Genomic DNA, 12,927 nt, shown 5'->3' with positions numbered 1-12,927 from the left:
ACACTGGCAAGGTTACCAAATAACTTGCAAGACAAAGATCCTATGTGTGTGTGTCTTTTTGTCTGTGTTTGTCCTCCCCATCACCGCTTGACAATGGGTGCTGGTGTGTTTACGTATACGTAACTTAGCAGTTTGCAAAAGAGACTGACAGAATAAGTGCTAGGCTTGAGATATAAGTCCTTGGGTCGATTTGTTTGACTTAGAGATCTTCACAGTGGTGCTCCAGCATGTCTGCAATCAAATGACTGAAACAAGTATAAGAATAATAAAAATAAAAGCTCACAAAAAGGGACCATAAAATTGTAATACATATTGTATCTAAAGGTTATCAAATTACAGCAGCAAAAGTGACAGCAGAGTTAAACAACCAGATTATCAACCCTGCTGCACCAAGAAAAACCATTTATCATTATCTCCATAAATCTGGATACCATACAAGGATTGCAATTGATAAATCTTCCCTGTCCTCATCAACACTAAGTAAAAAAAAACATTGTGTCTAAATAATTAGAAGTGGTCAATGAGTCAATGGACCAATGTTATCATCACTGATGGGTCATCATTTACCCTTTTACCCCACTTCAAGGTGAATTTATGACTGGAGACAACCTAAAGAAGCTTTGAACCCTGTTTGGCCAGTACTGTGGAGCACAGAGATGATTCGGTGATGATCTGGGTTGCCATAAGACAGAATTCTCTGAAACCATTAGTTGTTCTTCATAGAAGAATTGATACCAAGAATTATTCTTTGATTCATTTATTTATTTCAGCAATGTTGCTGTGGTCATGCTTCAGCACCACCATGGTGTTTGCTGATTTTCTCATGCTGGGGGAATTTTACATCACCACTCCTGTATGTACCATTGTCCCAGCTGTTGGCCCATTTGGTGTATGAGGGAATTTGATTCCACCACCCTTATCTGTACCTCATGCCAGACCGTTGGTTCATCTGGTATTGTAGAGAGGAAGATGTCTAGTTCTTTTGTGAAGACATCTATACCCACATTAATTAGGATAAGTAGCTTGCTTATGAACCACATGGTTCTGGGTTCAGTCCCACTGTGTGGCACCTTGGGCAAGTGTCTTCTACTGTAGCCTCGGGCTGACTAAAGCCTTGTGAGTGGATTTGGTAGACGGAAATTGAAAGAAGCCCATCGTATATATATATATAATATATATATATGTGTGTGTGTGGTGTGTGTTTGTGTGTCTGTGTTTGTCCCCCCAACATCGCTTGACAACTAATGCTGGTGTCTTTATGTCCCCGTACCTTAGCGGTTCGGCAAAAGTGACCGATAAAATAAGTACTAGGCTTACAAAGAATAAGTCCTGGGGTCGATTTGCTCAACTAAAGGTGGTGCTCCAGCATGGCCACTGTCGAATGACTGAAACAAGTAAAAGAGTAATTCCTTAATTTTTGTGGCTGGGCATTGATGAGTTGTGGGCCTTTAAACCTTAGACTATTGCAATACCTAGTCTGGAATTCAGATAGAGTGGATGGTACATTTACTACAGTACATTTACTACAGTACAAAGGTGGCGAGCTGGCAGAGATGTTAGCACGCTGGGCGAAATGCTTACTGGTATTTCGTCTGCCGCTATGTTCTGAGTTCAAATTCTACCGAGGTCGACTTTGCCTTTCATCCTTTCGGGGTCGATTAAATAAGTACCAGTTACGCATTACGCACTGGGGTCAGTATATCGACTTAATCCGTTTGTCTGTCCTTGTTTGTCCCCTCTGTGGGTAGTAAAGGAATAGGTACATTTACTACAGTACAATAGCATCCAGTTCTGGCACTTGTATAACACTCAATGCCGAAATCAGGTCCTAGCCCTAACTTGATATTTTGCCTGATCTTGTTCATCGCAAAATACATTTTTCCTCTGATAGCAGCACAATCTTCGAGGACAATAATGCCTTTATTCATATATCTAATTTAGATCCGTATTCGCATTAAGAGCACAAAAAGTGAAACAGAGCACTATAGTATTCATCCTCATAATCACTGTATATATATGTATATGTATATATATAGGTGTATATATATATATATATATTATATATTATATATAGAGAGAGAGAGAGAGAGAGAGAGAGATTGATAGATATGCATATCTATGTATATATATGCATATATGTATATATATATGCATATATGTGTATATATCTATATATATATATATATATATATATATATATATATACACACATGTATTTATACATCTCTCTCTCTCTCTCTCTCTCTGTCTATATATATATATATAATATGATATAATATAAAGTATTTGTATGTATGTGTGCATGTATATATAACATAAGATATATAAATCATATATGTATTGTTACATATATGTGCATGTGTATGTGTGTGTATATATATATATATATATATATATGAATATATATAACTGAAAATTATGGTGCATTTTAGGATGTCAGGTGAAGAGCCATTGCTGAGAGAGCTAAAGAAGGTTTTACTTAAATAATGGCTCCAAATTACCCTAACAACCACTCGGAACATGTACAAATCAATTCCTCAACATATTAAAGCTGTGATTGATGCCAGAGGTGAATGAACTCCATATTAAGCAATAAAATTTCTATTTAATAAGGTATTTCAATTATTTTGACCAATCCCTCATATCTGTATAGCCATAATGTTTGTATAATTCAGAACTGCAAAGAGTTTTATGAAAACAGCAAAATCATATTTCTTTAGCAATATTTTGTAAATTTTAATCTCATGAACCAACTACATAGAAATATTTTAGCATAACAACTCTCATCCATGTTACAGGCCATCATCATCACCTGTTCATTAGTATATGTATTTATACACATATATATATATATATATATGAATATATATATATATATTATTCCTCCTTCATCCCCCTCCTCCCCTTCCTTCCCCCATCTTCTCCTCTTCCCCCTTCTCTCCCCCCTCTTCTTCCCCTCCCCCCTTCTCTCCCCCCTCTTCTCCCCTTCTTCTCCCCTCCCCCTCTTCTCCTCACTACACCACATGACTTTACCACATCACATCACATATGATGTGCCATACTAATACACCACCAACTAATACATACTAATACGTACTAATACATACTAGTACATACTAATACTTACACAACCCTATACATACACACGTCCAGACCCCGCATACGCACTTATACTCTCTCACACACACCACACTACCTATACATACCAATACGTACTAATACATACTAATACATACTAATACATACACCACCCCATACATACGCACGTCCAGACCAATCTTACGCACTAATACTCTCTCATACACACACACACACCCTTATACATACTAATACATACACACCCTATACATACACACATCCAGACCCCTCCACGCACTTTTAGCTGTCCCTCAACCCTTTTATCAAAACCTATTATCTCCCCTTATTTCGCTCTCGCGTCTCATGTTTGATCTTTGACCTCTGGCCGAAATCAGATCGCCATGTTGATTCGTTAGCTACTGCACGCATTTTTTTTCTCTCCTTCTTTCTGTGTTTTTTCTCTCTCTCTGTATCTTTCTGTTGAAGAGCGTAGGCTCGAAACGTTAAAGACTTGTTTTATTTATATTTCCTGAGCGCCATACTAATACAATTGTTCGTTTGTTTTCCACTGCCTTCGTCTTTTGTTTATTTTCATAAAGCTTCCCGTTATATATATATATACATAGATATAGATATGCGTATCTATCTATCTATCTATCTATCTATCTATCTATCTATCTATCTATATATATATATATATATATATATATATATAATATATACATATATATATACATATACATATATATATATATATATATATATATATTATATATATATATATATATATATATATGCATACATATGTATATATACACACATATACACACACACATCTACTAAGAGAGAGAGAGAGAGAATATTACAATTGCCTCTGCTCTTCTTTTTTTGTTTTCAGAAATTCACTATATCAATATTCCTCTCTTTCTTCAAATGCATCTTTCTCTCCTTTCCCTTCTCTCACTCTCTCCTTTCCCTTCTCCATTTTTCTGCTGAACCTCCACTTCCTCTCTCCTCACTCCATTTGTATTTGTAAATAACACCACGTGTGTTGACAGCTTAATATTCTGTCACATGGCAACATATAACTCACTACATATATATTAACTTCCCCCCCCCCGATTCTCCTTCGCTAACATTCTCACATATGTATTATTTGTCATACCTGTCTTATCATCATATAACATTTAAATAGATAAAGTTAGCTAGAACTCCTGGAAGCTACTCACATTTCTAACTAATATTCACTCAAAATCATTATCTTATCAGTTATTCCGATGTCTAGTAAAATATGAATAAGATTTATGCTTTGCCGTGGAGGTCTAATACGACTAAAACATTAATGCCTCTCTCTCCTCCCCTCTCTCTCTCTCTCTCCCTCTATCTGTCTGTCTGCCTTTCTCTCTCGTCTTTACAATTTTTTTCTAAATCAAAATTTTTTTTAGTTAGCTTGCTCCTTGACTTTCTCCAGTCCACTCATCAATAAATGGGTAACCCTGTGACAGAATAGCCTTCCGATTGGGGTGAATGTTGGCCTGCTCACCCAGCCTGTGAAGTGGCATCATTTGAAGGCTAAAATTTGAAGGCAAAGCGCATTGTGACCAGTGATGTATAACAACATTTGATAGCTTGGTCGATCATGTGATCGTATGATACACACACTCACACACACATATACACACACAGAAAGAGAGACAGACAGACAGACAGACAGATAGTTCTCTTCCATTTCCTTCATTATTTTCCCTTCTTCATACCTTACTCTCAGCTTCCCCACATTCACATTCCATTCAGCCCCACTTACCCACAACCAACCACCTGAACCTCATACCACTTGCAACCCTTTCCCTATGCTCATCTCCTTACAAGTTACTCCCTCTTATATGCAGACCCCCCCTCTTCTTCTCTTTTAACTTCTTCTCATTAAATTACATGCCCACCTGGCCCCCCTAATTCTTTATTCTCTTCCCTCCTTTCTTCTTACCTTTTCTAATTTTCTTTTGTATTTTTTCTGATGAAGGACTCAACGTCCCCAGTGTCAAAAACCTTTTTTATTTCTCTTTTTGTTTTTCTTTTCATGCAGGAAACTAATACCACCTTTGGGAAAACTTGCTCCTCTCATGTTTTGCTTGTTTTAGTTCATTCTACATCAAAGAAAAACAGACAAGCAGATAGATAGATAGATAGATAGATAGATAGATAGATAGATAGATAGATAGATAGATAGATAGATAAACAGGCAGATGGACGAACAGACAGATGGTTGGAAAAATAGATAAGTAGATAGACAGACAGACGGAGAGACAGGCAAACTGACAGACAAATAGATAGATAGATAAACAGTTGATGGACGAACAGACAGACGGATAGATAGATAGATAGATAGATAGATAGATAGATAGATAGATAGATAGATAGATAGATAGATAGATAGATAGATAGATAGATAGAAATATAGAAGATAGATAGATAGACAGAGAGACAGATAGATAAATATATAGATAGATAGATAGACAGATAGATAGATAGATAGATAGATAGATAAATAGATAGATAGATAGATAAATAGATAGATAGATAGATAAATAGATAGATAGATAGATAGATAGATAGATAGATAGATAGATAGATAGATAGATAGATAGATAGATGGATGGATAGACAGACAGACACAGACATACATATACATAAATCGTCCATCTTTTGATTCACACATCCATATATAGATACATATACACACATCCCCTCACACTGCTGTCTCATTATTTTAAAATATGTTTGAATCACTATTTTCTTTTTCTTTATCCAGTAACTGAGCGGCCGTCAATTATATACTGAAAGCTATATATGTTCTGTCTGTTGTAATTTGGTTACATGAGCAGTGGTAAATAACCTCTGTGTAAGGACTGAATACTCTCCGTTCTACCAAACACATTTGTATTCTTCTTCTGTTGTGAGTACATTGTCCTGTTTAAAAACTTAAACACATGCAGACACAATTTTATTACAAGGTGGCAAACTGGCAGAAACGTTAGCACACCAGGTAAAATGCTTAGGGGTATTTCGTCTGTCTTTATCATCATCATCATCATCGTCATCATCATTGTTTAACATCCGCTTTCCATGCTGGCATGGGTTGGACGGTTCAACTGGGGTCTGGGAAGCCAGAAGGCTACACCAGGCCCAGTCGGATCTGGCAGTGTTTCTACAGCTGGATGCCCTTCCTAACACCAACCACTCTGTGAGTGTAGTGGGTGCTTTTTACATGCCACCTGCACAGGTGCCAGACGAGGCTGGCAAACGGCCATGATCGGATGGTGCTTTTTACATGCCACCAGCACAGGTGCCAGACGAGGCTGGCAAACGGCCATGATCGGATGGTGCTTTTTACATGCCACCTGCACAGGTGCCAGACGAGGCTGGCAAACGGCCATGATCGGATGGTGCTTTTTACATGCCACCAGCACAGGTGCCAGACGAGGCTGGCAAACGGACATGAACGGATGGTGCTTTTTACATGCCACCTGCACAGGTGCCAGACGAGGCTGGCAAACGGCCATGATTGGATGGTGCTTTTTATGTGCCACCTGCACAGGTGCCAGACGAGGCTGGCAAACGGCCATGATCGGATGGTGCTTTTTACGTGCCACCAGCATGGGGACCAGACGAAGCTGGCAATGGCCACGGTCGGATGGTGCTTTTTACATGCCGCCGGCATGGATGCCAGTTGGGCAGCGCTGGCAACGGCCACGTTTGGATGGTTCTCTTACGTGTCACCGGCACTGGTATCACAGCTACAAATTCCATTGATGTTGACAGATTACGATTTTGATTTTTATGTTCTGAGTTAAAATTCCGCTGAAGTTGACTTTGCCTTCCATCCATTTGAGGTCGATAAATTAAGTACCAGTTGTGTATTGGAGTCGATCTAATCAACTGGCCCCGCTCCCCCAAAATTTCAGGCCCTGTGCCTAGAGTAGAAAAGAATTTTATTACAATGCGTGCTTGTATGTGTTAATGTCTGTAACAAAAACACGAAACTACATCCAAGATTAATCTAAAATGAAAGTAAAAAAATCTTCAAAATCCAGATATTCTTTTTTATGTTATATCTTTTGCTTGCTTCGGTCATTGGTCAGTTTCCATACTGGACCAACACCTTGAAGAGTTTTAGTTGAACAAATTGACCTCTGTACTTATGGATTTTTAAAATCTGGTAATTATAATTTCAGCCTTTACCTGAACTGATAACCAGTGGGGGTAGGGGGTCAAATACAGACAGAAAAAATACACACATGACAGGCTTCCACACAGTTTCCATTTACCACTTTCATTTCCAATACATTAATCAGCCCAGGCCCATAAAAGAACGCATTTTTCATTTGAATATCATCTTTCCTCAAGCACTATTCCTCACTTTCTGATGCTCTCTCATGTATGACAATCACTCTATTTTATACATATGTATATATATATGTATATGTATATACATATATATTATATATATATAATATATATATATATTATATATATATATATATAATATATATATATACATTTTTTCTCTCCTTGTTTTTTTCTGTGTTCCTTTCTGTAGAAGAGCGTAGGCTCGAAACGTAAAAGACCTTTTCTATTCCTGGGAGTATACTAATACATCTGTTTGTTTTGTACACCACCTGTCTTCGTCTTTTGTCTTTTTTGTAAACTCTCCCTATATATATATATATATATATATATATATTTCCACTAACTTATCTTGTTTTCTCTTATCTTTTTCTGATGAAGGACTCAACGTCCCAAATGTCAAAGATCATTTTCCTTTTTCTTTCGTTTCTTTTCAAGTGGAAAACTAATAACATAGTTCATCTCCAGTCTGATTCATGTGATGTTGATAAGCCACAAAAATGGCAAAATATCTGTATCCAATACTCTTAGATTTGAGGTGAATTGTCTTATCTGTCTATGACTTCCAAATTTTTTTAACACCCAGTTCTAAGAGGAAGTCATCCCTAGAGCACTGTACTACTCCAAACCATTGACCGAGCAAAACATATACACTATGTGCAGTTGATAATATTTGTGTGTGTGTGTGTGTTTGTGTGTGTGTGTGTGGTCTGATCAATAAGTATCCGTATTGTTGCTATAGTAATGAAGTTAAAGCATGCAAAGTGAAGCCACTGGGCACAGATTGACCTTGAACTCTGCCGTGCATGTGCAGTAAGTTCTAACATTCTTGCTCATTGCCACTGTTTACAGCAGTGCTTGGAAGGAAGGTGTGTAGCATGTGATCATCACATTGACCATGACAAAGAAATTTGACGATTTCCCCTCACAGATGCAGGCACATCTGCGATGTTTTTCTCAGTTCTGTTGGTTGTGGGTCTCCCAGAATGTTCCTCAATATTGACATTTTTTCGGCCACCTTCGAAACATCTGAAACACTCTTACACTTGTGAACGGCTCATACATACTACTCCATACAATTTCTGCAACATTGCATGGGCTTCTGAGCAGGTATCGCCATGACAACATTCTCTGTCATGGTCAATGCAACAATCACACACTACACCAGTGCTTTTCAAACCTTTTGCTGGAGCGGAACCCCAAGGAAACATTCCACTGGCTCGAGGAACCCTTGTGCAACAATTTAATAGTCTTATGCACACATATCTGCACAGGAGACTTAAAAATTACTGCCGATTTTAGCAGTTTTGTAACTTCTTGTGGAACCCCTGGACTGTACTGGCAGAACCCTATGGTTCCGCGGAACCCGGGTTGAAAACCACTGCACTACACACTTCCTTCCAAGTACTGCTGTAAACAGCGGAAGTGAACTACAACATTAAATCTTACTGTGCATGCACTACAGAGATCATGGTCAAGTTTTGCTGAGCAGTTTCACTGTATGCTTTCACTTCATTACTATGGCAACAGTCTGTAAAACTGCCATTAGCTTCAACCAACACCTCCAGACGACTTCAGAATATCCTGCAATTCTTCTGGATGATCTCCTTGTTTAAGTTAGGGAATGCTGCCGTAATCCTTGCCTTCAGTTCATCTTTGGTATTACAAGGAGTTTTGTTGGTCTCTTGCTCAACTGCACCCCACACATAATAATCAAGAGGGTTGCAGTCTGGGGAGTTAGGTGGCCAGATGTTAGGGGTGATGTGGTCTCAGAAATAGTCTGACAGCCATGACTGGGTACTTCTGCTTGAGTGACATAGTGCAGAGTACTGTTCCCAGTTATAGGGTGTTCCAGCAACCACCCTCTTGACCCAGAGCAGCGCTACCTCCTCCAGGCACTTGATGTTGGCCTCTGTATTGAGTCTGAAGCTGTGTGGGAAGATGAATGGAGGCATAATGTCACCGTCACTAGTGATCACTCCAAACACTATGGTGTTGGCTGGATGGGTGATTTGTATTTTCTTGGTACATGTCCTCACATTGCATTGCCCTCAAATTGACACTCAAGTACTCTGAAATGTTCGCATTGGAGCTTCCAGCACCAATGCCAAGCAGTACAGCATGTCATTTCCAAATTTCTGGCTGAGTGAATTGCATTATGGTGCTGTTTTTCTCAGACAGTGCCCAACTGACCCTACTATACTGTATAGTCAACAAAATAAAAAACAAACAATATGCATGTGTGAAATTAAAAATATAAAATAGTCACAATTTACCTATCGCACCCTGTACATGTATTTATATATATACATGCATATATATATATATTTATATATATAGTTCCTGTTATTTGAAGTGTTGGTGATGCCTTGTACCCATATATGCATATACGCAGGAGTGGCTGTGTGGTAAGTAGCTTGCTAACCAACCACATGGTTCCGGGTTCAGTCCCACTGCGTGGCATCTTGGGCAAGTGTCTTCTGCTATAGCCTCGGGCCGACCAATGCCTTGTGAGTGGATTTGGTAGACAGAAAATGTAAGAAGCCTGTCGTATATATGTATATATATATGTATGTGTGTGCGTTTGTGTGTCTGTGTTTGTCCCCCTAGCATTTCTTGACAACCGATGCTGGTGTGTTTACGTCCCCGTCACTTAGCAGTTCGGTAAAAGAGACCGATAGAATAAGTACTGGGCTTACAAAGAATAAGTCCCGGGGTCGATTTGCTCGACTAAAGGCGGTGCTCCAGCATGGCCACAGTCAAATGACTGAAACAAGTAAAAGAGTAAAAGAGATATAAAACCATCTTTATCTTAAAATTTAGATTCCCTTCTTTGTTACTGGTTTGACTTACACTCTCAAAAGAATATTTGCTAGCGCAATTATAATCTTAAACAAATTTAGGAAATGTTGTGTATGTACTGTGGGTTATTCTTATACAATCAGCTTTCTACAAGAACAAACTAAATAATGTATATTTTTCTGAAGAAAGTTAGACTCAAATAACAAGCTGAAATTTGACCGATAAAAACAAGTAGACTACACACTCACATGTAAGTGACTGGAAGCCCATTCGCTAAGCGATTTGAAATTTGAACAAACAATAAGTAGATTAAGTATACATAAGAGTGGATGGGGGGAGCATAGATAAATGGTTTGTTAATGTCCATGAACGCATTTCATGCAGCAGCTTGCTAATTTTCATATTTTATATACAAAATTATATTTCTCATAATTTTTGGCTAAAATTATAATCCTAGATTGACTGAAGCAAGACAAAGGGATAACACATGTACATACACACTCACATACATGTATATACATATATATATATATACACACACATGCACATGTGTATATATATATATATATATATATATATATATGTGTGACTGCGTGTGTACCGTTGGCGATTATTTTTCCTCTGTCTTCCCTTCTCTGGATCTTTCCTTCTCCTATGTTTCCGGCGAAGAGCTCCACTCAAAACGTTAAACCCTCCTTCTTTCCTTCTTTCCTGAGCGTATAATAATACCATATTTGTTCCACGTCCTCGCGTTGTTGTGTTTTTTGTGCTTTTTTGTTTAGATTAACTATATATATATATATATATATACATATATGTGTATACTGTATTTGCTGGCAAATGCGATGCACTCTCACATAAGATGCATCAATACAAAGATATTTTGCAGAAATAATAAAATTTAATACATTTCATCATATACTCACAAGCTTGGTATCCATATATCCATATATGGTTATATTTGATGTATGCCAACTTTTTGTTAATTTTAACAATAAAAGAGAACAACTTAAATGCCAGTATATACTATATACACCCACCCACACATAAACGTATATGTATGTGTGTGTGTGTGTGTATAACAAATAAAAGACAGAAGATGGAATATACAAGAATATATTATTAATTACAACAATTGTTTCGACACATCCAGTATCGGCTCCTCTTGTGGAACACACAAAAAACTAGTACAGGAGCATCCGGAGGTGCAGATGTATCTCGTTCGGTGATAAATAAATAAAAAAAAATCTCGTTAAAATGACAGATCCATAATGCAACTCTTCATTTTGCAGAGAGAAAAAAAGCCAGACGGAGGAAATTCATGTATACATATATATATATATATATATATATATATATCAATTATAACAAAGGGTGAAATTAATTAATTAAGAAGTAATCAGTAATTTCACCAAGTAGAATTCGGCATGTAAAAGACCAATTCATGGTAAGTTTAAGTACTACTAAATAATTAGGGTTCAGCAACGATTTGCCTCACCACACACCGAATTTAGAAATAGCAGTCAAAATCTTGGCTATTCCTTCTACTTTAAAGTAGAAGATTTTGGCTATATATATATATATATTATATATATATATATATAAATATATATACATATATATGTATGTATGTATACATGTGGTATATATATTAGAAGTTGGGATGACAGGAAGAAACAACTGTGTTATGAGCTTCGTTAGCTTACAGCTGTTTCGGCCATAAGGTGCAATGCATTCATAGTTGAGTGCTTGAGTATCAACTCATAGCTTCACCGAAGCTTCAAACATTATGTGTGTGTGTGTGTGTGTGTGTGTGTGTGTGAGTGTGTGTGTGTGTGTGTGTGTGTGTGTGCGTGCGCATGTGTGTGTGTGACTGCGTGTGTATGTGTGTGTGTGTGTGTGAATGTGCACAGCTCAGTGGTTAGAGCGTCGGGTTCACAATCACAGGATAGTGAGTTCGATTCCCGGACTGGGCTTTGAGTTGTGCTCTTGAACAAGACATTTTATTTCACAATGTTCCAGTTTACCCAACTGTAGAAACGAGTTGTGACATCACAGGTGCTGAGTTGTATCCATCTTTGCATCTCCCTTATATAACATCAGTGGCACGGTGAGGGGCAGCTGGTATGCATGTGCAACTGCTGGTCTTCCATAAATAAGCTTACCTGAACTTGTGCCTCAGAGAGTAACTTTTGAGGTGCAATCCCATGGTCCTTCATGGCCAAATGGGACCATTATCTATATATATAATCATTGGCGATTTTCTTTCTCCATCTTCCCTTCCTTGGACCTTTTATTTTTCTATGTTTCTATGTTTTTGACGAAGAGTTCCGCTCAAAGTGTTAAATCCTCCTTCTTTCTTTTCCTGAGCATCCAATAAAACTATACTTGTTCCACATCTTTGCGTTGTTGTGTTTTCTCTTTGTTCATATTTGCATTAACTATATATATATATATATATATATATATATATATATACATATATATATGCATATATATATATACATATATTGTTATATTTCGGAATGGTCATATTGCCAGTTTAGCCAATAAAAACACACGCACTATATATTTGGTGTTATTTTGCTTCAGTGATATTTATTTTTTACATTAATCTTAATCTTATTTATATATAAATATATA

This window comes from Octopus sinensis, linkage group LG14 (genome assembly GCF_006345805.1).
Source record: "Octopus sinensis linkage group LG14, ASM634580v1, whole genome shotgun sequence".
Taxonomy (NCBI): domain Eukaryota; kingdom Metazoa; phylum Mollusca; class Cephalopoda; order Octopoda; family Octopodidae; genus Octopus; species Octopus sinensis.
Note: the sequence above shows the minus strand (reverse complement) of the source record.